Source organism: Protopterus annectens, chromosome 4.part0 (assembly GCF_019279795.1).
Source record: "Protopterus annectens isolate FY-2018-M chromosome 4.part0, PAN1.0, whole genome shotgun sequence".
NCBI lineage: Eukaryota > Metazoa > Chordata > Ceratodontiformes > Protopteridae > Protopterus > Protopterus annectens.
In genome coordinates, this window is record NC_056733.1 from 1,495,689,815 (window position 1) to 1,495,711,869 (window position 22,055).

The following is a 22,055-nucleotide window of genomic DNA, read 5'->3' on the forward strand; positions in this document are numbered from 1 at the left end:
GCTAGAAGAGTTGACAACAACTCTTCTAGTGTGGCTGTCTCTGAATACAGCCGGGTAGCTGTTCTTAGGGATCACTGCAATGTATTTGGTTTCTTGCCAGAGCTTAAAGCTGCAGTGACTGTGCTTTTCAGCTGAACCACTCTACGGCAAAATGGTGCTGCAGCCTTCTGGTTTCGGAGTTAAGGCTTGCAAGGAAATGTCTATCGAGTTACACACCAGAATCCGAAAACACTTTCCTCAGAATAAGTCATCTGTAGAAACCAAACAGAAGCTGTTTACTGAAAATCAATTCCCTGTTCATTACACTGGGATGGGAATCTTCAGAAAATGAAGATGAATTGTCTGAGGCCGAAAGGGCAACGGTAGTTACCCATGTGAAGTTGAGGTAGAGCTGTAGCAAAGGCTGTATGGAAGTTTTCATATTTTTGTGGCTGGAGGAAGAAAAATCCAAGGAACCAGTTAAGTTGTTCATGGTTGTAGCACAGAGTGTGTCTGTATAACTTTAAGAAGCATTTCCAGACGTAGGCATGTGCATATAAATAGTGAGCACATGTAGGCAGCAGTGCCATTTTGAGAAAACAACCAGAGTGTTAACATGTATGAATGTAGTAGTCAGTCTGTTTATAAGTTTATTTAAGTTTAAGTTACTAAGTCTCAGTCCTGATGTGTTTTTGTGTAATAAAGCTGCTTGAACCGAATCCACAACTGTTTCATCCTGACTGGACGAGCGACAATGGTGAAGCCGAACATGAAGCCTGAACCCCAAAGACTGACAGCAACAGTCAGTAAAACAGGTAAATAGTAAAAATGGCATGAGTTCCAACAAACACAGTGAAAAACACAACATACACTTACCCCTCCCCTAAATGTTATTAAAAAAAGGTTTCAGCAAAAAAAAAAAAAAAAAAAGAAAAAAACAATTTTATCAACTTATTTCACATAAAACTAAAAAGCAACATTACAATTTTAAAGGTGACTAAAATTCACAGTCCGATTAAACATAATAAACCTATCTGCCCAGCAATGGAGAAAGCTGACTGCTGATCCCTGAAAGTCTGCAAGAGGAGAGCTCTTCAAAGGCAGGAAAGCTCTGGAGGTCTGGGTGCCCAAACCACTAATTTTCTTTAGCTCTTCTAAAGTTGGTAATGGTTCATAGGTTCAAAGGTAGGTACTAGGCTATCGGCCCTGGGGCCTATACGAGCCCAGCCAAAAAGGTACCCTGGCTTTTGCCACCCAAGAAAATTATTTTCCTGTGCCGCTGTCAAGCAGAGCCACAGAGGTGATCCCCGGGGTGAATTTCCTATTTCCCATCCAATCATCAAGATTTTTCTTGAACAGTGCTAATGAGGAGCTTTGTTTGATATAGATAGGTAGTTTATTCCAGAGTATGGGAAGTCTCTGGGACATGAATCTATCCCTCCGACATTAAGGTTTCTCCTCCCGAGGGCGACACACACACACACACACACACACACACACACACACACACACACACACACACACACAGTTGGCAAGTGCAGGATTCAAACCCCTACCTAACTACATTATGATACTACAGTACGCATTTACACGACACGCTGTACACATTACTAGGGCATGTGGAAGGTACCCTTAAACTCTGGAAGCTGGCCAGCTGTTATATGGTCTGCAAGATACAACCTATACAGTTACAGATACTACTGCAGCAGTGATCAAATGGTGAACATCAGAAGATGTTCAAACAGATTACTGTCAGAGTAGCCATTACATGAGACATATTCCAAATGGAGAGATGACAAAATCAGAAAGCAAAGGAGAGCAGTACTGCTGGAATTGAATTCATTCTCAAGTCTTGGTGAGTACTTCCATGAGGTAGACTCTGTTTTTTACAAAATCTCACCGAGTAGACACTGATATACATACTATATTTTATATAGCATATATCATGGACAGAAGTAGGTTAAAAATTAAAAAGACAGCTGGGTGTAAAAGTCACAAGATAAACAAGTGCCCAATAACGGTATGCACAATGGTGCTAGGACTGGAAGAAATGACAGTGTTGAATCCTCAAGACACGGAAACATTCCTACAATAAGGCTAGGCTAGGCCCAGGGGGACGATGGCCACCCCCCCCCGCCCCCCACCGTTGTAGAAGGAAGTAGTAGTCCACAAAAATCAGAAAAACAGATACACCAAAAAAGAGCCATAAGGACGATAGAGTTGACTATTGAGGATGAGAAAGAAATTATGTATTGTTACTATTATGCTAGAAGCCCAGAATTTCCAGACAGACGATATACAAAAAGATTAAGAGAAATTAGAGGAAAGAAAAATATTTGCACAGCAAAAACATTCAAAAGCTTCAAATGCAAATTTCTGTTCATTAATACAACAGATTCATAAAAAACATAGACCAAGAAACCTTGGGTCATTTGGAAGAAGCAAGTGAGGAAGTGAAAAAATATAAAGAACAAAATCTTGAGATTTTTGAAGGTTATAAAAAAGAAATATGGACACGAGAAAGAAAGAGCGATCTGATATGGTGCAATATTTATGCAAAGGAGAAAGACAAATTAATCAGTCCAAAAAAGCAACCTCAAAGATATTCAAAGAGAAATACAGGCAAAGCCACCCAGATATGGAAAATATCACAATACAAAAAATAAGATCACAAAGGGAGACTGGAGAACAGACAATTAGTAAAGAAGAAGTTAAAAAAAATGGAAGCTGATGTCGTGGAATACCTGCAAAGTAAAGGATTTAGTGTAGAAAGTCTAACACAAGTTATATCATAATACGATGGAACAATGAGTCCCCCAAGTAAGGAGAAACAGGAGGAGCACTAGCGACATCTGAAGAAAAAATATGGACATGGAAAAGAAAAAGAGATTTTAATATGGTGCAATATTTATAAAAAGGAAAAAGCAAAACTAATCAATACAAAAAGAGCAACACCAAAATATTTGAAGACAAATACAGACAAAGGCATACGGATATGGAAAAGTTTACAATATAAAAAATAAGAAAACAAAGAAGGAAAGCAGAAAGGAGGATTAGTAATGGAGAAGTTAAACAGATACTGAAGTTATGTTTTACCTGTGAAGTGAAGGACGTAGTGTAGAAAATCTAACTCTGATAACACCACAGCAAGATAGAATAATGAATCCCCAAATTAAGGGCAAACCAGTGGAGTGGGAACCATCTGATCAGTTGTTATATGAAGATACATTGCAGCCTTCAGTAGGAAACCAGTATAAAAGTTCAGTTGGAGTTGTACAGCAAGGGAAGAAGAGGAAACTGTGTCAACTCTGATGCAGTCAATGTTATGGAGTGATAGGTCAGTGAGATTCCATATGAAAGAGCAACGGATAACACAGGATGAAACCGGAGAGAATATGGCACAGAAGATGCTTTGGAACTTTCTGCAGAATATCCTGAGGAAATGGAGAATAAAAAGTGTTCCCTCAGGTTAGAAGAAAATAATTTAAGGGAACAGCTGCTTGATTTAATAAAGTTGGATAGACATATTAAGATCAATGAAAGAAATAAACCACAGAAAGTCAATAAGACCCCAAATGTTAGAAGTTTGATAAAACAAATGAACACAGTAATCAGGACTGTCATAAAAAAATCATGTGATATAACAGAAATGAATAGGACATGTTACTTATGCAGCTAAAGTAATAACAGATAAAGTCTTAAGTCAAAAACACAGGGCAGTAAGAGAAAGGAAGGGGAGAAATCAAATGCCATCATGGAAGTATGGAATAGAGAAAACCATAAAGCAAGTAAGACAAGAAGTGTCACTTTTAGAAGAGTACAGAAGAGGGAAGAGATCAACAAAAATACTCAGATGTGATAAACGCAATACTCAGTATCAGAACAAATTGATTGTGCACTATCGCAAATAATAAACTAAAGGTATCAGCACAGGCAGAAAAACCTAAAAGATATGCAGATAAATATAAAGGATAAGTACAAAATAAGCAATTTATTGATGACCCAAAAAATTTATAGAGGATTAGGAAATAATGCAAAAGGAATAGAAACTTCTTCTTTCGGCTTTTTTCCCGGTCAGGGGTCACCACAGTGGACCACCCATCTGCCCACGATTGGCAGTGGAGGTTTACGGTGCTGAGGTGCCAGCCCGGTGCCCAACCTTCCACAGAAGGCACACACATGGACACACTCACACCTAGGGCCAATTTGGAGTGTCCAATCCACCTACAGCATGTCTTTGTGATGAGGGAGGAAACCGGAGCACCCGGAGGAAACCCATGCGACCACAGGGAGGACATGCAGACTCCGCACAGAAGGCACCCCAGCCGAGAATCGAACCGGAGAACCTCTTGCTGTGAGGCGGCAACACTAACCACTGCACCACTGTGGCCGCCCAGCAAAAGGAATAGAAACACAACCAAAAAAAGAGAAAATAGACACATTTTGAAGCAATATCTATGAAGACCCTGTGGAACATAACAAAGATGCTGAATGGAAAGAAGAAGTAAAAGACAGAATAAGAAGTTCAAATGTTCAGGATATGAAATGGGATGAAGTAACGGCCAAAGAAATTGAAACAAAATTAAGAAAAGCTCCTAACTGGAAAACCCAGGCTCAGATGCAGTACCTAACTTTGGGCTAAAAGTAGTAACATCTTTACACAATGACTTAACCGTGAGTAAGAACCATTTATATGCGCACCCCAGACACCCACCTAGTTAACAACAGGAAAAACAATACTCCTCCTTAAGAGTGAATCTGCAAGATATCCTAAAAAATAAAGACAAATAACTTGCTTTCCAGTGATGTATAAACTATACATTGGAATTGATGGTGACCGAGTATATAAACATGTAGAAGAAAACTCAATCATGGCAATAGAACAAAAGGGTAACAAAAAAAGTCATATGGGACAAAAGATCATATGTTGTTAAATAAAGTCATAATGGAAAATGGTAAAAAAGGGGATGAATCTAAGTATGACATGGGCAAACTACAAAAAAGCATTTGACAGCGTCCCACATTCTTGGATAAAAGAGTGCTTATAAATGTATACTGACTGAGCTCATTACTGTGGCAAACCACTTTGCAGTTAAGCCATGATAAAAGACTATTATTTCAGGGATAAAAATTCAAAAGGGAATATTACAGGGTGACTCTCTGTCACCGCTGTTCTTTTGTCTTGCCCTTCTACTTAACAGATTGGGTCATGGCTACAACCTGGCTCCCAGAGAGTAACAAAGTGTAAAGACTTCTCATATTAATTTTGTGGATGATTTAAAACTGTAGACTTCATCAGATGAGGAACTGAAAGCACTAATACAAGTGGTCAAAAATTTCTCAGATGATATAAGAATGTCATTTGGTCTTGACAAATGCCCAAAAGCAAACTAAAGCAGGAAAGCTGCAGCACAAAGAAAATATCAGTTTTGGACAGGAATGTGATATAAAAGAACTTGAGCATGCTTATCAAATGAGTTATAAAACTCAGTGTACACCAATATTATATTTTCCCAGTTTTGAAAGAGGTATGGGTCTCCTCGAAATTGATTACATGTATAGATCTGCAATCACAGGACTGCATATATATCTGCTGACCTCATAAGATCCAAACATAGTGAAAGTTTTAAAACACGAGGAGAATAGGTCTAAGATGACTTCCCTACTTAGTATCTGTAGAAGCATATCTGTGTCAAGCAGGAAAGGAAATCAAACCAGAAGATAAAAATCAGGCAGCAACTAAATGTGACAAAAAAAAAAAACCCAAAAGAAAGAATATAAGGTGAAGGATCAGATGAGAAGGCAAGAAATGTGGAAAATGCAAAAATATAGCTGAAGTACAGAACACTCTCGGAACAACCTCAAGTCAATCAGGGCCGAACACAGGAATGGTTAAGGAGAGATGAATTTAAACCAAATGATGAAAGGTTAATACTGACATCCCAGGAAAGTGGACTACATGCACGTTGGTTTACAAAGTCCATTAAAAATGTGGGAGAAACAGACAAATGTAGGTTTGCAAAACAGAACTGGAAACAGTTGCACATCTTGTTGCTGGCTATGATACACTAATGGCAGAAGGACTGTATACTGAAACGCATAATAATGGGGCAAGACTGTTGCATTGGGGATTGTGCAAACATTACAATACTAAAGTATCTGAAAAGCACTGGAAGCATAAGCCAAAAGGCATTACAGAAAATGAAGCTTATATCACATGGGATCACCCATTACCAACAGTTCAAAAATAGAAGTGAGAAAACCAGATATTAGTCCATGAAAAGAAGACTAAAGTAGCATTGATCACTGAAATTGCTACACCCAGTGACTACAGTTTCTTACATACAGAGAGATGCAAAGTCATAAAATACCAGGATTTACAGGCAGAAATTAGGGCAATTTGGAAGAAGGACACTCAGAGAGATGTGGAAGAAGGATACCCAGGGAGTTCCAGTAGTAGCAGGAGCAATAGGTCTTATAAAAAAAGAATTTACAATCATACTCAGATATGTTACTGACACATGTAACTCCGTATGAACTGTAGGAGGAGTCTGTTCTGGGCACATTGTGGGTGTGGGTACATTTCTGGCTAACATCAACAACTGAAACAAACTGGAGACTAATTTCATGAATGTTAATCATACTTTGAGTTAGGAATGGGGTCCATTCCCATCATGGTATTAGAAACTCAAAAGACTTGGACAAATTAAACCGTTAAAAAAGACATATTCTGCCAAGGATGCTGTATATCCAGCCAGTCTACAAAGCTTCAGTTAACCTCCTCATGCACCATACTACAGCTCTTAGCACAAATAGATGTGCAAGTATTAATAGGGAAGTATGGACTTGCCAAAATTAGGAATTATGTATTTATCATAGCTTGGTATTTGTGTTGTCTTCTTTCATTCGTTCTAACCACTGGGTCTCAGATCCATCCTCGGATCCGATCTGGCCTTTCCAAAAGATTGATGCCTCGTGTCTCAAGCTCCTCCCACTCCCACAATATCCTGTGACTCCACTAACTACTCAGATTGAGTTTGCCAAACAGATGAACCAAAAGAAGGAATAATACATGTATATATGCATAGATACCAAATTCTGAACACAAGATGTCAACAGTGCAAAAGGAACTTAGTACAACAATAGCACTGTCCAACCTGGATCTCAAGACTAGGAACCTATGGGTTCTGGATTCCTCCATGTAATTCCAGAGAAAAAGGAAGGTGGAAGGTAGAGTGGGATGTGAGGACGAATGAAAGATGACAACACAGACACCAAGTTATGGTAAGTACATAACTCCTAAATCTGATGTTCTCTATTTCATCCGTCCTCACCACTGGGTCAGAGTCCCCAGCTACATGGTTCCCTGGGTGGCCCTTATGGAAGGATATGCCTGAGCACCACAGAGCCACAGGATGCTCTACTTCTGGAGACAACATCCAATTTGTAATGACAAACAAAGGTATGTGAACTCGACCAGGTTGCTGCAGCAGAAATTTCATCAATAGAAGTCCTAGATGAAAAAGCCGAGGAAGTGGATATCGACTGTGTGGAATGCACTTTTGGGGAACAGGGAAGTTGTATCCCATTCAATGAAAAAATAATGGATATACAGCTAGTAATACATCTCGCCAGAGTTCCTTTTGACATTGTTTTGCCTAAATGACTGGGTGAAGAAGAAATAAGTAACAGTTCTGATTTTCTGACAAAAACGGAAATGTCTATCAGCATTGAGTAAATGAAGCATGTATTCACCCTTGTTGGAATACGGAAAATGATGGGCAGCTGGATAGATTGGTTAAGATTCGTTTTGGTGGCCACTTTATGCATAAAGGATGGGTTTGCTCTCAAGGAAACCCTATTGTTGAAAAAGTAGATATATGGCGGTTTTGAACACAAGGCCTGAAGTTCCAACACCCTCTTAGCAGAAGTAATGGTCACCAAGAAGACAGCCTTCCAAGACAAAAACTTTACATCACAAGAGCCAGATGGTTCAAAAGGTTTCTGAGTGAGGCCTTGCAAGACCAAGGTCAAATCCCATGGTGGAGAAGGCTCCTTAATGGGAGGCCTGAGTAGGAATATTCCCTTCATAAAGGCCTTGCACAGTCCAGTGGTGGAGATGGGTGCTAGGTCCTCCATGGTGTGAAAATTGACAATCGCTACCAGTTGCAACTTAACTGTGGAAAAACTAATCCCTTGATGTAGGAAGCTTAGAAACAGGAGAACAGCAGAAACTGGAGCTGAAAAAGGGTCCATCCTCCTGGCTAAAGCCCAAATGGAAAACCTCTTCCATTTGCTATGGTACAGTTTTTTGGTAGAAGGCTTCTGTGAAGCAGGCATGCTGTACATAGGGAAGCGAGCCTGGATTACCTTAAAATCAGTGGAACTGGAGAAACCATGTGGTCAATCTGAGGGATATGAGATTGGTGCAGTGACGTTCTGCCGGATGAGAGATCAGAACCTGTCTGGGATCCATTATCCATGGCGGATACTTTAAGTAAGACCGTAGAAGGGGGAACCATACCTGACAAGACCAGAAGGGGACAATGAGGATTAGCGTACTCTTCAACCTGCTGGCTTTCTGCAGAACTTTCAGGATCAGGGGAATTGGAGGGTAAGCATACAGGAAACCATGTGGTCAATCAATGAATAGAGCATCCCTGGGTGACTCTCTCTTTGGAGGGATCAGAGCCAAATACCTGCTGCATTTGTTCTTCACAGAGGAGGCAAATAGGTCACAGCAAGATAGGCCCCAACAGCTGAAAATTTGATCCGCTACTGCTTCCTTCAGAGACCACTCATGTGGACTCATGATGAATCTGTTTATTCTGTCTGCTAACAACCTGGTCTCCCCAGGAATGTGCACTGCAAGAAGAAAGCGGTTGGAAGAGACCACCAATTCCCACACTCTCATGGCCTCTCTGCATAAGGGGTATGAACAGGTTCCCCCCCTGTTTATTGATATAGCAGTCTACTGACATTTTGTCTCAGTGAATTGCTATCATTCCTGGTGGGAGAATGATAATAGGACTGTTCTCATCTCCAGGACATTGATGTGCAACCTGGTCTCAGTCGGGGACCAAGTGCCTTGGACCAATCTTCCTTGGTAATACCCCCCAACCCCAACAAGGAGGCATCTGTGGTCACTGGAGGGGGAAGAGAGAAGGGCCTGCCTAAATAAAGGTTGCCCGTGACAAGCCACCATTGCCGATGTCCCTGGCGGACTTGAGACAGTGTGATCCGATGACTCAAGCGGTGAAAAAGAATGGACCGTTGGACTGACAGAGTCCACTGAAGCACTCTCATGAAAAATATTGCTAGTGGAATCAGTAAGATGGCAGCTGACATGGAACCTAGGGCTTTCAAGACAAGAACTGCTGGCAGGCTGGGTGTGTCCTGCAAGGACTGAACCTGTTGCCTGAGAGAGAGCACCCTGTGAGTGGGCAAGATGCTACCTGAGTGACAGAGTTCAACTTCGTTCTGATTCATTCTATGGTCTGAACAGGGGTCAAATTTGACTTTGTTATGTTTACAGTACTCCCCAGCTGGCTGAATAGATGTAATAAGAACTATGCCACTTGACCTAGTTGAAAAGGGAATGTAGTATCCTCTGGATATTATGTTCAGCATCCAGTAGTTGTTTGTTATTTTGGTCCAGGTATCCAGGTGCAAGGAAAATCTTCCCCTACCTCCAAAATAGGACAGCTGGGCAATGCTTCAGAAGCACTGATAAGGCTTGACTGAGAAAGGTTCTCTAAAGCCCTGATTCAACGGACTCCCTCTGCCCCTGGGGCGGCACCTTCCATTAAATCCTCAACCTCTGCTTCTGAATGAGGAATCCTTGTGAGACTCCTGGAAAGGACCCTGTGATTTCTTGAACCACATCTTCTTTCCACTATGTTGATTCCTAGAGAAGGTCCTTTGTGGGGAAGAAAACTTGATCCCTATGGCAGATAAGGTCTTCCTTCTTGCTCACTGCAGGTGAGCATCTCCTTGACCGATAGTCCAAACAAGAAGGAACCACCGAATGGGGTATTGATAAAAGATGTCTTGAAGAGTTCCACGAAACTGCAAAGCCTCAACCAAGCAGATTTGGAATTAAAGGAAATATTAGTTCTGAGTCTCACCTTATCCATTTGAAAAATCAAAAAAGGTCAACTAAACATAAGGCCTGTAATTCAGAAGCCCATTTTGCAGACGTCAAAATTACCAGCGGTACAGTCTTCCAGGTTAAAAAATTTAGATAAAAACTTGTTTCAGCTGCAAATGTAGGATTATTTAGTGTTTCTAAATCAAAATTCAAATCCCAAGAAGGCACAAACATTTTTTCTTGGTGGTCTGATATACAAAACCCCATTTAAAAATTGTTTGACTTAACATAAGAAAGAAATACGGGGATCCAATGATGGATAGAATTAAACTATTAAGAGATGTACCTTTACTGATTTGAACATTATGTTAAAACTGAGCAACTCAAGCAAGTACTGAAGAACCAGGGTGCTCTGCTTAAGATGGATCTTGTCCTCTGTTTTGTAATGAAAATGAAAATCTCTTCCACTTGGATAATTAAGGTTTCCTATTAGCAGGTTTTCTTACCTCCATCAGTACCTGCTACATGTCTTTAGAAAAAATGAGTTTTAAAGGGACCAACAGCTTATAATCAGTATAGCTAGATTAAGATTTTGAATACTGGGATGAATCAGAGATCCCTTGTCCTGTGTGAGTAAGTCCACTCTGTGAGGAAGTATTGGGTGATTTCAACTGACTCATATGAGAAGGGAGAACTAGGGCTGTCTAGGCCAAAATGGAGTCACTAATCTTCTGAAGGATGCTGAAAATGAGGGGGAAGGGGAAAAGGAACAAAGAAACATTCCTGTCAGGGAGACTGAAAAGGCTTCTGTTTTCCAGGCCTCTTTGCAAGCTGTCCTGGAAAAGAACTGCTTCAGCTATCTGTTCTGAATGGAGCCAAAAAGATCTACCCGGGGGATTCCCCACTGGTGGACTATGTGTGCGAAGATCTCCCAGCACAGAACTCACTCATGACTATCTGCTGAAAGTCTGCTACTGTGTTTTGCTCTGATGGAATATAAGTTGCCTGCAGAAATAAGATGTGCTAAATTGCCATGTTCCAGGTAATCACAGCTAGTCTGCAAAGTGGGCACCACTTTGTTCCTCCTTGTTTGTCTACATACCACAATGCAGCCATGTATTTTGTCACCATTAAAAGAATTCTTGAAGACCAGAGCTGATTCAGAGCTTTCAAGGCATTTATTAGAATCATCATTTCTTTCAGGCTGATGTGCTGTGGCTTCAGATTCCTGCACACTGATACCACGAGAACCCCAAGCAAAGTCTGAGACATCCGTGGTCACTCTCTGAGATGGGCTGGGAGGAGTTAAAAGAGACCCTTTGGTTGCGCAGTACTTAAATGACCAAGTGAAGAAGTTCTTTTTTCATGAAGTTGAGAACTGGAATTGGAAAGGATAGAGAGGGAAAGTGCTGGGTCTAAACTGATTTGAGAAACCAAATGGATCTTTCTCAAGTAAAGTCTGGCACAAGGAATCATAAGGATAAATTAGACCATGAATTCCAGAAGTCTCAGAAATTCTCTTACAGCAGACATTGTCTAAAGAGAAAGACCAATGAAGTGCTGATAGACTGTATACTTTCTGGAGAAAGAAACATGGTCATCAGAGAGGTGTCAAGAAGGCATAACAGAAATACCAGTCTGTGAGCTGAAACCAAGGATGACATTTTTAGGTTGTGAGTGAAGCCTAGATTGCTGGAAAGATCCACTGTATACTGTAAGCCTGTCAGAGTATCTTGACTGGTTGAGGCTGAAATCAGATAACTGTCCATGTAAGAGAAAATGTGTATGCCTTGAAGCTTGCAATGGGCTATCACTTGAGCAAGGTATTTGGTAAAGGTTACTGGGATGATAGAAAGATCAGATGACAAAAATGTAAACTGATAATGCAATCCCAGTGCAAATAATCTTAAAAAAACTCTATGGTTTTGTGACTGGGAATATATAAGCAAGCATTTTTTAAGTATAAAGTAACAAGAAAGGTTTTAGGGGAAAATAAATGTAAGACAGCTTCAAGTGTCAACTTTCTTAAAATTAAAATAAGGAGAAAGGTGATTAGCTTGAAAAGATCAAAATGGGTCTCTGAGTTCCCTTCTTCCTGGGGACAAGGAAAAATCTTGGAAAAAAGTCCTTGTCTCAAGTGTCCTGAGGGGATTGGCTCTATGATGCCCCTGACTTTTTTTTTGTGTTACTTAATTTTTTTATTTTCCTTTGTTGACAATTCCATTAGGCTATTGGCCTCTTTTCTGACGAGACCTGAAGTGGTGTTTATACTTACTAATGGAAATTCGGCGAGGGCACTAGGGAACTCCCTTTCTCTTTTTGATATGTGCCGTGTGATCTGATCTTTCACATCCAATTGAGCTACTACCAACTCAAGCAGATTGGACCTTGGTTTAATGCCTTATCTTAACAGCAGCACCCTCAGGAGTGGAGCACTCCCTAATGCTGCACTGCAGTGACAGCACTATAGTCACCTGGAGTGGGAATAGAACTGACAGCCTTCTGATCTTCCTGCACCAAAGATGAGTGTGCTACCTGTTGAGCAACTAATATTGCTATAATATACAACACAATAACAATACAATGAGTTAAGGCATGAGATGAAAATGTCTTTTGGAGGCTGAGGGATCCCTGATAAAATGGAAGATAATATTCATCGGACTTTGTACTCGTGCCGTATGATGCTTAAAACCCAAGAGTCAGTGACTATAATTGCCAATCAGGAAGGCATAGAGAAAGATTCCCTGTAACTCTCTGGGGAAAGACAGAACAGGGAAGAGAAAGAGGGAGGAGAAAATGATAGTAAAAAGTTGTTTTTTCTTTAGGAGTTTGGCCCCTGGGACCCATTATACTTCTTTTTGATTTCTCTTTGCTGTTTATTTTTGAACTGTGCTTTACCAGATTTATGTTGGCCAAATATGTGTCCCTTTACCATATCTTTCTGAATTGCTCTTTCCTAGATTTCTGCTGGCCAGGTTTGAAGGGCTTAGAAAAATGGGCCAGGAATGGAAGGATAGCTCCTTTTACATTTGGGAACTAGTAAAAATGGCTGTTTAACTTGTTGCATGGGTTTACCTCCTCCTATAAATTTTTAAAAACTTCAGCAAATGTGTTGCCAAACAGGAAGTCCTTGCTTAGTGGAGAACTTACCAAATGAGCTTTCATACTCAGGGAAGGAATGAAGTCAAGCTCGTCTTCTCATAACTGCCTCAGCTACAACTGCCCTGGAATAAGCATATACTGCATCATAGCCATATTTAATTTTGTGCTTAGCCACCTGAAAAGCAGATTTACGCAAGTCCATAAACAAGTCAGATTAAGGAAGAAGGTTAAGGTTTGTTCCATACTACTTAAAATAGATAAGAGAAACTTGAACATATATATCTGGCAGTTAATGACTCTAATTTCTAAGGTTAAAGAAGTATATACTCTCTTACCACAGCTATCAAACGCTCTGTTACTTTTATCATTAAAGACTGGATTATAAGAGGGAAAAGTTCTACCACTTTATCAATACCCACATATATGACAACAGGGTCAGTAAAGCGATTTTTATAAAGGTACTTGTGCAAGTCGGCAACTCTGTAAATCCTGTCTGACTTTCTAGGGCTAGGAAGCAGAACCTGGTAGTACAGAACCAGCACAGAAGGCATCTTCCAAAGCCATCAAAACAATTGATAGAGAACAGGCATAGGGGTGTTCATATTCAGCGATTCATAGTACCTTTTCTGAGAAACAGAAACTTCTTTACCATCTTATTTTTAAAAATTCTTAAATTTTAGATACTATATCACCAAAGGAAATTAGGGGAGTCAGAGGATAGCCCATCCTTTGCCTCAGATACTCATGTGATGACAGAAGGCATCTGTGAAGCGTAATCTGATCCTTCACTGTCAATGTCAGAGAAATTACTTTCTTCAGAAGAGGAAGGAACTTTATTGCTCTTAATAGGCGTGGAAGGGGAAAGAAACAGGTGGAATGGAGTGACAGGATAGAATAGATTTAAACATCCCTTAAGCAAAATTAAACCAATGCTCTTTACTCCCTTTTCTGACAGAAAGGGGTGGAGTATGTTTGCTTTTTTTCCTGTGTATGCTTCTTAGGAGTATCCAGATGTATGATCTTTGGGATTGAAGCCCCAGGACTGACCTCCATGAGTTAGCCTTCAATGTTCTCCCTAACAAGGACCTGACAGTTATCTCCTTCATCCTCAGATGATATAATCCTTGGATCTCCCTTTCTGGCTAACTCAGGCAGATGAACAGTCTGATGGGACATGTGAGAAACCTGGGCCATAGGGACCTCCAAAGGGGTCACACTAGAGGGCTCAGAAGGTACTGACAGGTAGCCTAGAGGCTGCAAATGTGCCACCATATAATATCAGTTACAGAACATATGAGACGAGGATATATGGTTACCATCATTCACCTCTCTTGATAAATTCTTCTTCTTCTATACCCAGGTGGGAAGGTCCCCACAGAATAGGACAATACCACAGCCACTTGCACAAAGTCCTGAAGATGTCTGTTCTGAAGAAAAATATGAAGGGAGGTTAATCTACTACTAATGGTCTTGGGGTGAAAGACTGACAGACTTAATTTCGTGTTCAGCCCCTAAAGAAAATACAGAGCACTAGTGGATCCTTACATGGAAACTGGTGCTTATAAGAGCACACTTCTTTTCTGACAGACATAAGAAGAATTTATAAAAAATATCACAAGGAAATAGGAAGGGTCCCTAATAGGTTACTTACCTGCCTGAATATAATGTGCTGAAGTCAACTCTATGGAAACATTAGATAAAATGCTGATGACAGTCAGTATACACAGACAAGTTCTGATTTTTACAACATCTATATATCCTTCTTAAACTAGAATGTTCTCTCATGCTCAGGGCAGATGTATAGCATACAAGGAACATGTATGAAGCATTGTAAACTAGCCAAAAGTATAGCACAGTTAGCAGAATACATCTCATATGTAATGATGATTGTAACCGTGATCTTTTGAAGAGTATCTATAACAACAGTGCAGCAGGACTGCATCCCCACCACATTAATTAAAAATTTTAACGCACTGTTATGTGAGTGTCAAATACCCATGTTAAATAAAAATCAAAGCCAGTTAAAAATACTGCTAAGGACCAAAGGCAACATAATTTAGTGTTTTGCTTTGCACACTTATATTCAAAAAAGACTACAAGAACAGTGATGACGAATTTTTGAATATACAAGATGAAAGTGCTAAGGTGTTTCATTACCCACCACATTAATTAAAATTTTTAACACACCATGTGACTGTCTATTATCCATGTTAAATAAAAATCAAAGCCAATTAAAAATATTGGTAAGGACCAAAGACAACACAATTTAGTGTTTTTGCTGTGCACACTTATATTCAAAAAAGACTACAAGAATACTGATGCAGAATTTTTGAATATACAAGACGAAAGTGCTAAGGTGTTTCATTACATTTGTGAAGTCTGTGGTCCTAAATGTTTTATTTTTAGTTAATGTATGGTACAAACACGATGATCCCTATACATATATTTATCATAAATAGACTGCCATAGAATACTGGAAATTCCCTTTAATTAACAGGAGGCACTTACACTTTAAGGCATCAAGACTGTTATGCTGTGATTTTTCCTAGTTGGAAAACATTTTTCTTTCCTTGAATACTACATCAAAGCCAATGGATTTCCTGGTAATATATCCTGATGTAGTGGAAAATGCTTCAAAGTAGTGTGAGGTAATTATTAAATAAGGATCAAAGCTGTGATTTTCCCCAAATGGAAAACGTTTGTTTTTTTCTTCTCTGTCTCAGAGACCTACTGATTATATACAATTTATCATACATAAACGGGAATTGTTTGACAAGCAGTAGCAGACAGCCTGTAAAACACCAAAGCTGTGGCATTTGATAGCAAATGTTACTCACTCGTGTCTGCTATTGAGAGTCACAGGTTTTCTACTCCCTTTTTAATTTCTCCATGTCTTTTGGGTTTCTAATACCATGACAGGAATGGACCCCATTCCTAAGTTAAAGTATGATTAAAGTTCATGAAATCAGCATTGTTTCAATCTTTAAAAACTGAACAAAGGCTGTCACAAATAGCAGACCGAAGGCTATAGATCCACACAAGGTCGTTTACTTAATTCACAGGTACAAGCATTTTCTTTCCGTCCTCCAGTAATAAGGAACTTGACCCATGTACCATTTGACTTGCCCTATATGCAAGGCAGAGATCACCTCTGAGTAGTCTGTATGGAACAGAATATTGTGACAGTGATTTCAGCCGATCCACAGAGGAAAGATGCTGAAGATCTTGAAATTTCCTTGTAAGGAATCTCTGTGGTCTCTCCAATTGCAGTAGGTGCTTGTAAAGGTACATACCAAAAGGGGTGTTGTACTCAATTATATGCCTGATGAGGCAAGAGCACATGGAGGTTATAACTTCCTTTTTTTTTTTTTCCTGGAGGTAATGCTTTTACTTATGAGATGAGCAATGCAGAATGCTCTTCTTAACCCTGTGGAGAGATCAAAGGTAAGGTTGCTGTCAATCTGTGCCCAGGTCCCTCACCACTGAGTGTGTACTTAGGGTGTTGCTATTGATGTAGTAGTTAGCAAAAACATCACCCTTACTGAAAGGGATGATAATACCTTTTTGCATTGAGTTTAAGGCTGTGACTTAGGCAATGATCATTTGTTTACGTAAGACCCTCTTGTAGGATGCTGACATTATTTGGAGATTTTATAACTGCTCCCAATTTGCAGTCATCAGCAAACTTTATCAGTCACAGACCTTTAGATTTTGCTTGCACTTCAGAGAAATAGATTCTGAACAGTAGAGGTCCCAGGACTAATCCCTGTGGAAGACCAGTGGTTACAGGTCTGCTGTTTGAGGTGGATTCCCCTATTTTGACTATATGGGTTCTATCAGTGAGAAAGCTGGCGACCCACCTAACGATATAAGGGTTGATACCTAGCTGGGTGAGTTTGTCAATGATGCCTGAGTGGGGCATAGTGTAAAAAGCCTTGGCTAAGTCTAGGTACGTTGTATGCACAGATTTCCCCTCGTCCATGGCCTTGGTGACTGTCTCAAAGAAGTCCATCATGTTTAACAGTCATGACCTTCCTTTGACAAATCTAAACTGGGTAGGGTCAAGTGTCTGGAGATTACCTATATTAATTTATTTATTTATATATTTTACATTTGTTTACTGGGAAAGTCTGACTGGGATAAGACCCATTTAAGCGGAGGCCCGGGGAGAAGAGCTCCACATACAGAGATTATACAAAACTTACACAAAAAACTATACAAAACATATACAAGAAATTATACAAAAAATAAGACTTACAGTACACTAGAAATTACATTTCATGCTATTATAGCTGACATTTGTATTATACAATCATCTGATATAATTCCTTATTATAGTGTAGACATTGCAGTTTCTCAAAGTAAGCTGAGGAAGGGTTTGTAGGGGGAAAACTGGATAGAAAAAGATGAGGTTAGAGATTATCTAGACATGAGAGAGAGAGCATACGGTGGATATAAAAAGTGTACACACTCAATGCCAGTTTTTTGTGATATAAAAAATGAGACCACAATAAATCATTTCAAAACTTTTCCCACCTTTAATGTGACCTATAACCCATGGGCGGCCACGGTGGTGCAGTGGATAGCATTGCCACCTCACAGCAAGAGGTTCTCCAGTTCCATCCTCAGCTGGGGTGCCTTCTGTGTGGAGTCTGCATGTCCTCCCTGTGGTTGCGTGGGTTTCCTCTGGGTGCTCGGGTTTCCTCCCACATCCCAAAGACATGCTGCAGGTGGATTGGACACTCTAAATTGGCCCTAGGTGTGAGTGTGGGCGTGTGTGTGCCTTCTGTGGAAGGTTGGGCACCGGGCTGGCAACTCGACACCATAAAACTCCACTGCCAATCATGAGCGGACAAGGAGATCCGCTGTGGTGACCCCTAACCGGGAAAAAGCCGAATGAAGAAGAAGAAGAATGTGACCTATAACCTGTACAATTCAACTGAAAAACAAATCTGTTAGGGGAAAAATATAAAAAATAAAAAACATACAATAAGCTGGTTGCATAAGTGTGCACACCCTTAAACTAATACTTTGTTGAAGCACCTTTTGATTTAATTACAGCATTCAGTCTTCTTGAGTAGGAGTCTAACAGCATGGCACATCTTCACTTTGCAATATTTGCCAACTCTTCTTTGCAAAAGCACTCCAAATCTGTCAGACTGCGAGGGCGTCTCTTGTGCACAGCCCTCTTCAGGTCACCCCAGAGATTTTCTATTGGATTTAGGTCTGGACTCTGGCTGGGCCATTCCAAAACTTTAATTTTCTTCTGGTGAAGCCATTGTTTTGTTGATCTGGATGTATGCTTGGGGTCATTGTCGTGTTGAAAGGTGAAGTTCCGCTTCATCTTCATCTTTCTAGCAGACACCTGAAGGTTTTCGGCCAAAAGTGACTGGTATTTGGAACTGTTCATAATCCCCTCCACCTTGACTAAAGGTCCAGTTCCAGCTGCAGAAAAGCAACCCCAAAGCATGATACTGCCACCACCATGCTTCATCGTGGGAGTAGTGTTCTTTTGGTGATGCGAAATTTTGTTTTTGCGCCAAATGTACCTTTTGGAATTGTGGCCAAAATGTTCAACCTTGGTCTCATCAGACCATAACACATTTTCCCACATGCTTTTGGAAGACTTGAAGTATTGTTTTGCAAATTTTAGCCGGGCCTGGATGTTTTTCTGTGTAAGAAAAGGCTTCTGTCTTGCAACCCTACCCATAGTCCAGACATATGGAGAATACGGGAGATTGTTGTCACATGTAGTACACAACCAGTAATTGCCAGAAATTCCTGCAGCTCCTTCAGTATTGCTGTAAGTCTCTTGGCAGCCTCCCTGATCAGTTTTTGTCTTGTCTTTTCATAAATTTTGGAGGGACATCCAGTTCTTTGCAACGTCACTGTTGTCCCACATTTTCTCCACTTTTTGATGACTGTCTTCACTGTGTTCATGGTATATCCAATCATGTGGAAATTTTTTTGTACCATTCTCCTGACTGATACCTTTCAACAATGACATCCCTTTGATGCTTTGTAAACTCTCTGCAAACCATGGCTTTTGCTGTAGCGGGCAACTGAGTAAATGTCAGGAAAATCCTACTAGGACAGCTGAACTTTATTTGCGGTTAATCAGAGTCACTTTAATTGATGGAAGGTGTTCCCAAGAAGACTGAATGCTGTAATTAAATCAACCTGGAATATAAAAAGTCATTCCACCCAACATAATTTCACCACATTCCAGAATATTAACACACTGACTGCACATATTGCACATTCTCATTTTACCCTTTACCTTATTACCAGGTTGAGAGTTAATATTACACCAGTCTTTTAAATTATCTCCCTTATATACTACATTAAGGCAATCTTCCAAGACAGTATTTAATTCTTTGTCTCTCATAATAAGAGACCAGTTTTTACACATTATATGAAAAATATCATCACTATCGTTAGTATAAGTTGAAATAAAACTTAATCTCTCCCTCAAACCACTAATCAAGTCCATATTGGTGTTATAAGATGTCAATGTCACATTGTTATTAATATTCGAATTCAAAGGGGTCACGTTATCACTGACACTACCCCCTCCCTCATAGTCATATGCTACATCCATACCATACTTCAATAAAGGCATATATATGTCACGCAGTCTTTTGTTGACCACCTCTTTATTTTATCAATACAATATTCTGGATAATCTCTATTATGAAACATTCTCCCAATAAACCTCCATTCCTCCTTGAAATCATCCACATCTGTTACCATCCTGGCTGCTCATACCATCTGGCCCTTTATGACTGCTTTCTTTACATGATGTGGGTGATTGCTGGAAAAATGCAAAAATGTATTAGAGTATGTTTTCTTCCTGAATATATTAGATTTTAAACATCTCTGTTCATGATTTTTACAATTGAACACATCTAAATAAGAAATATGCTCAATTCCAATTTCATGTGAAAAGACCAAAAAGTCAGTGCTCTGGTTTATAAACTGTATAAATTCTGTTATTTTCTCCCTTGGTCCATTCCAAATGAAAAATAAATTGTCCAAAAAACATGTGTATAACTTAACATAAGCCATATATTCAGAAGGGAACAGGTATCTTTCTTGTCAGACAGCCATGACTACATTAGCATACAAGGGGGCCCACAGGGGACCCCATTGCTACTCCTTTAACTTGTTTAAAGTAATGACCGTCATGAAAAATGTAATTATTATTTAACACAATTTCCAACAAATGAGACAAAGTATTGATATTCTGTTGACCAACTGGGACCAAATCAGTAAAAAATTCCATAAACCATTCTATACCTAGTTGTTGTGGGATACATGTAAATAAATCTTTGACCTCTACCGTGATGAATACTATATCAATTCCCATCATAGATGCCCCCACATTATTAACTTTTGTTAGAAAATCCCAAGAATCATGACATAAATAATTTAAGCTAAATCCTGTTTTCTTCAACTATGTATCAACATATTTAGCTATAAAATATGTCTTGGAACAACCTGCATCCACTATAGGAAGCAATGGAGGATTATTTAAATCCTTGTGTATTTTTGGTGTTCCAAATATTGTCACCACCTTAGGATTTTCCACATACATATATTTGTAAACTTCACTAGTTGTTTGGTCCTGCATCAACATATCTTCCAAAAAATAATCTGTTCTTGAAAAAGAAATATTGATCTCATTCAATGAGGCTTCCACATATGCATCCTAGTATAAAACCTGTAGCATCAGTTGATTATAATCAATTACATTCATCACAACGAAACCTCCGCCATTATCGGTCACCTCTACTTCTTAAATCATCAAACATTTTCTTTTGTGTTGCATCTAAGTTACCATTTTCCAATGTTAATTTTTGTTTTAGTAAATGCCAAAAGTCAAGCTCATTTTCAAATAGTCCCAACACTGGATGTAAACTAGGGTTAAAAGTACTTAGCATATGATATGGATTAATAGCAGGTGTAGGTGTTCCCTGAAAAACAAATCCAAGTTCATTTCTCTAGTGTATAGCTTTAAATCAGTAACTTTTGCTCGTCTATTTGGCACAAATATCAAACCTTTACAGAAAATATCTACATATTCACTGCCAAAGTCAAATGAGCTATAATTATAAATTTTGAAGTCCCCAGCTTTATTTGTAACAAGTTGGTAAGTTACATTTCCAGTCTGTTCACCTACCAGCTCTAACGAAAGTTCCTCCATGAAAAATAAGCTGTTCTCTGTTTGTTCCTGTTGTATGGAGCCGCTGTTGCATTGCCCCATTTGGGGTAGTTTTTATTTTTGTCCCAAAGTCGTTCCGATCTCCATAGCTGGCTGTCTTCTAAAGGGGCAGTCTGTTGATTTTCAGCTAATCCATTTACATTCACAGCAGCACCTTCATTTTCGCCATGAACACCTTCAGATGCTTCTTCCTCCCTGCTAGACTGACCACATGGTGGTTTAGGGTCCACCCTACCTTTAGAATAATCCTGGTCTCTTTGCAGCTTACAGGTTTTTCTTTCTGACACCAATTTACTGTAATTATCAACTTAGAAAAAAAAAATCTCCTAGTATTGGGTTTGGCAGGCAGTAAATGCATTGTCCTGCTTAATTTTATTGTCTAAAGCAATAATTTGTTGACTTAACTCTTCAATTTTGAATGAGTTATGTTTAGTTAAAACTTCCAGGAGTTTGCACCCCTGCCAATCAAACATTTGGATTAGCTCACTATGTAGTGTACTGTTCTTCACCAAGCCTGTCGGATGCTTCCAATAACGCAGACCCTTCGGTATTTGCTTTCGTTTGATACATTCATTAAAGTACACATTTTCATGCATTAGTTTCCTATACTGCCATACCAATTTATGAAAATCATCCAGCATGTTACTAATGGTAGGTAAA

At 39.5% G+C, this 22,055-nt stretch overlaps 1 protein-coding gene across 2 annotated transcripts in view; it reads right to left on the bottom strand.

The window, feature by feature from the left end:
- Nucleotides 1-22,055, bottom strand: part of CYFIP2 (cytoplasmic FMR1 interacting protein 2) — a 2,832,302-nt gene that overhangs the window by 2,320,387 nt on the left and 489,860 nt on the right. The gene's annotated exons all lie outside the window — the stretch shown is intronic.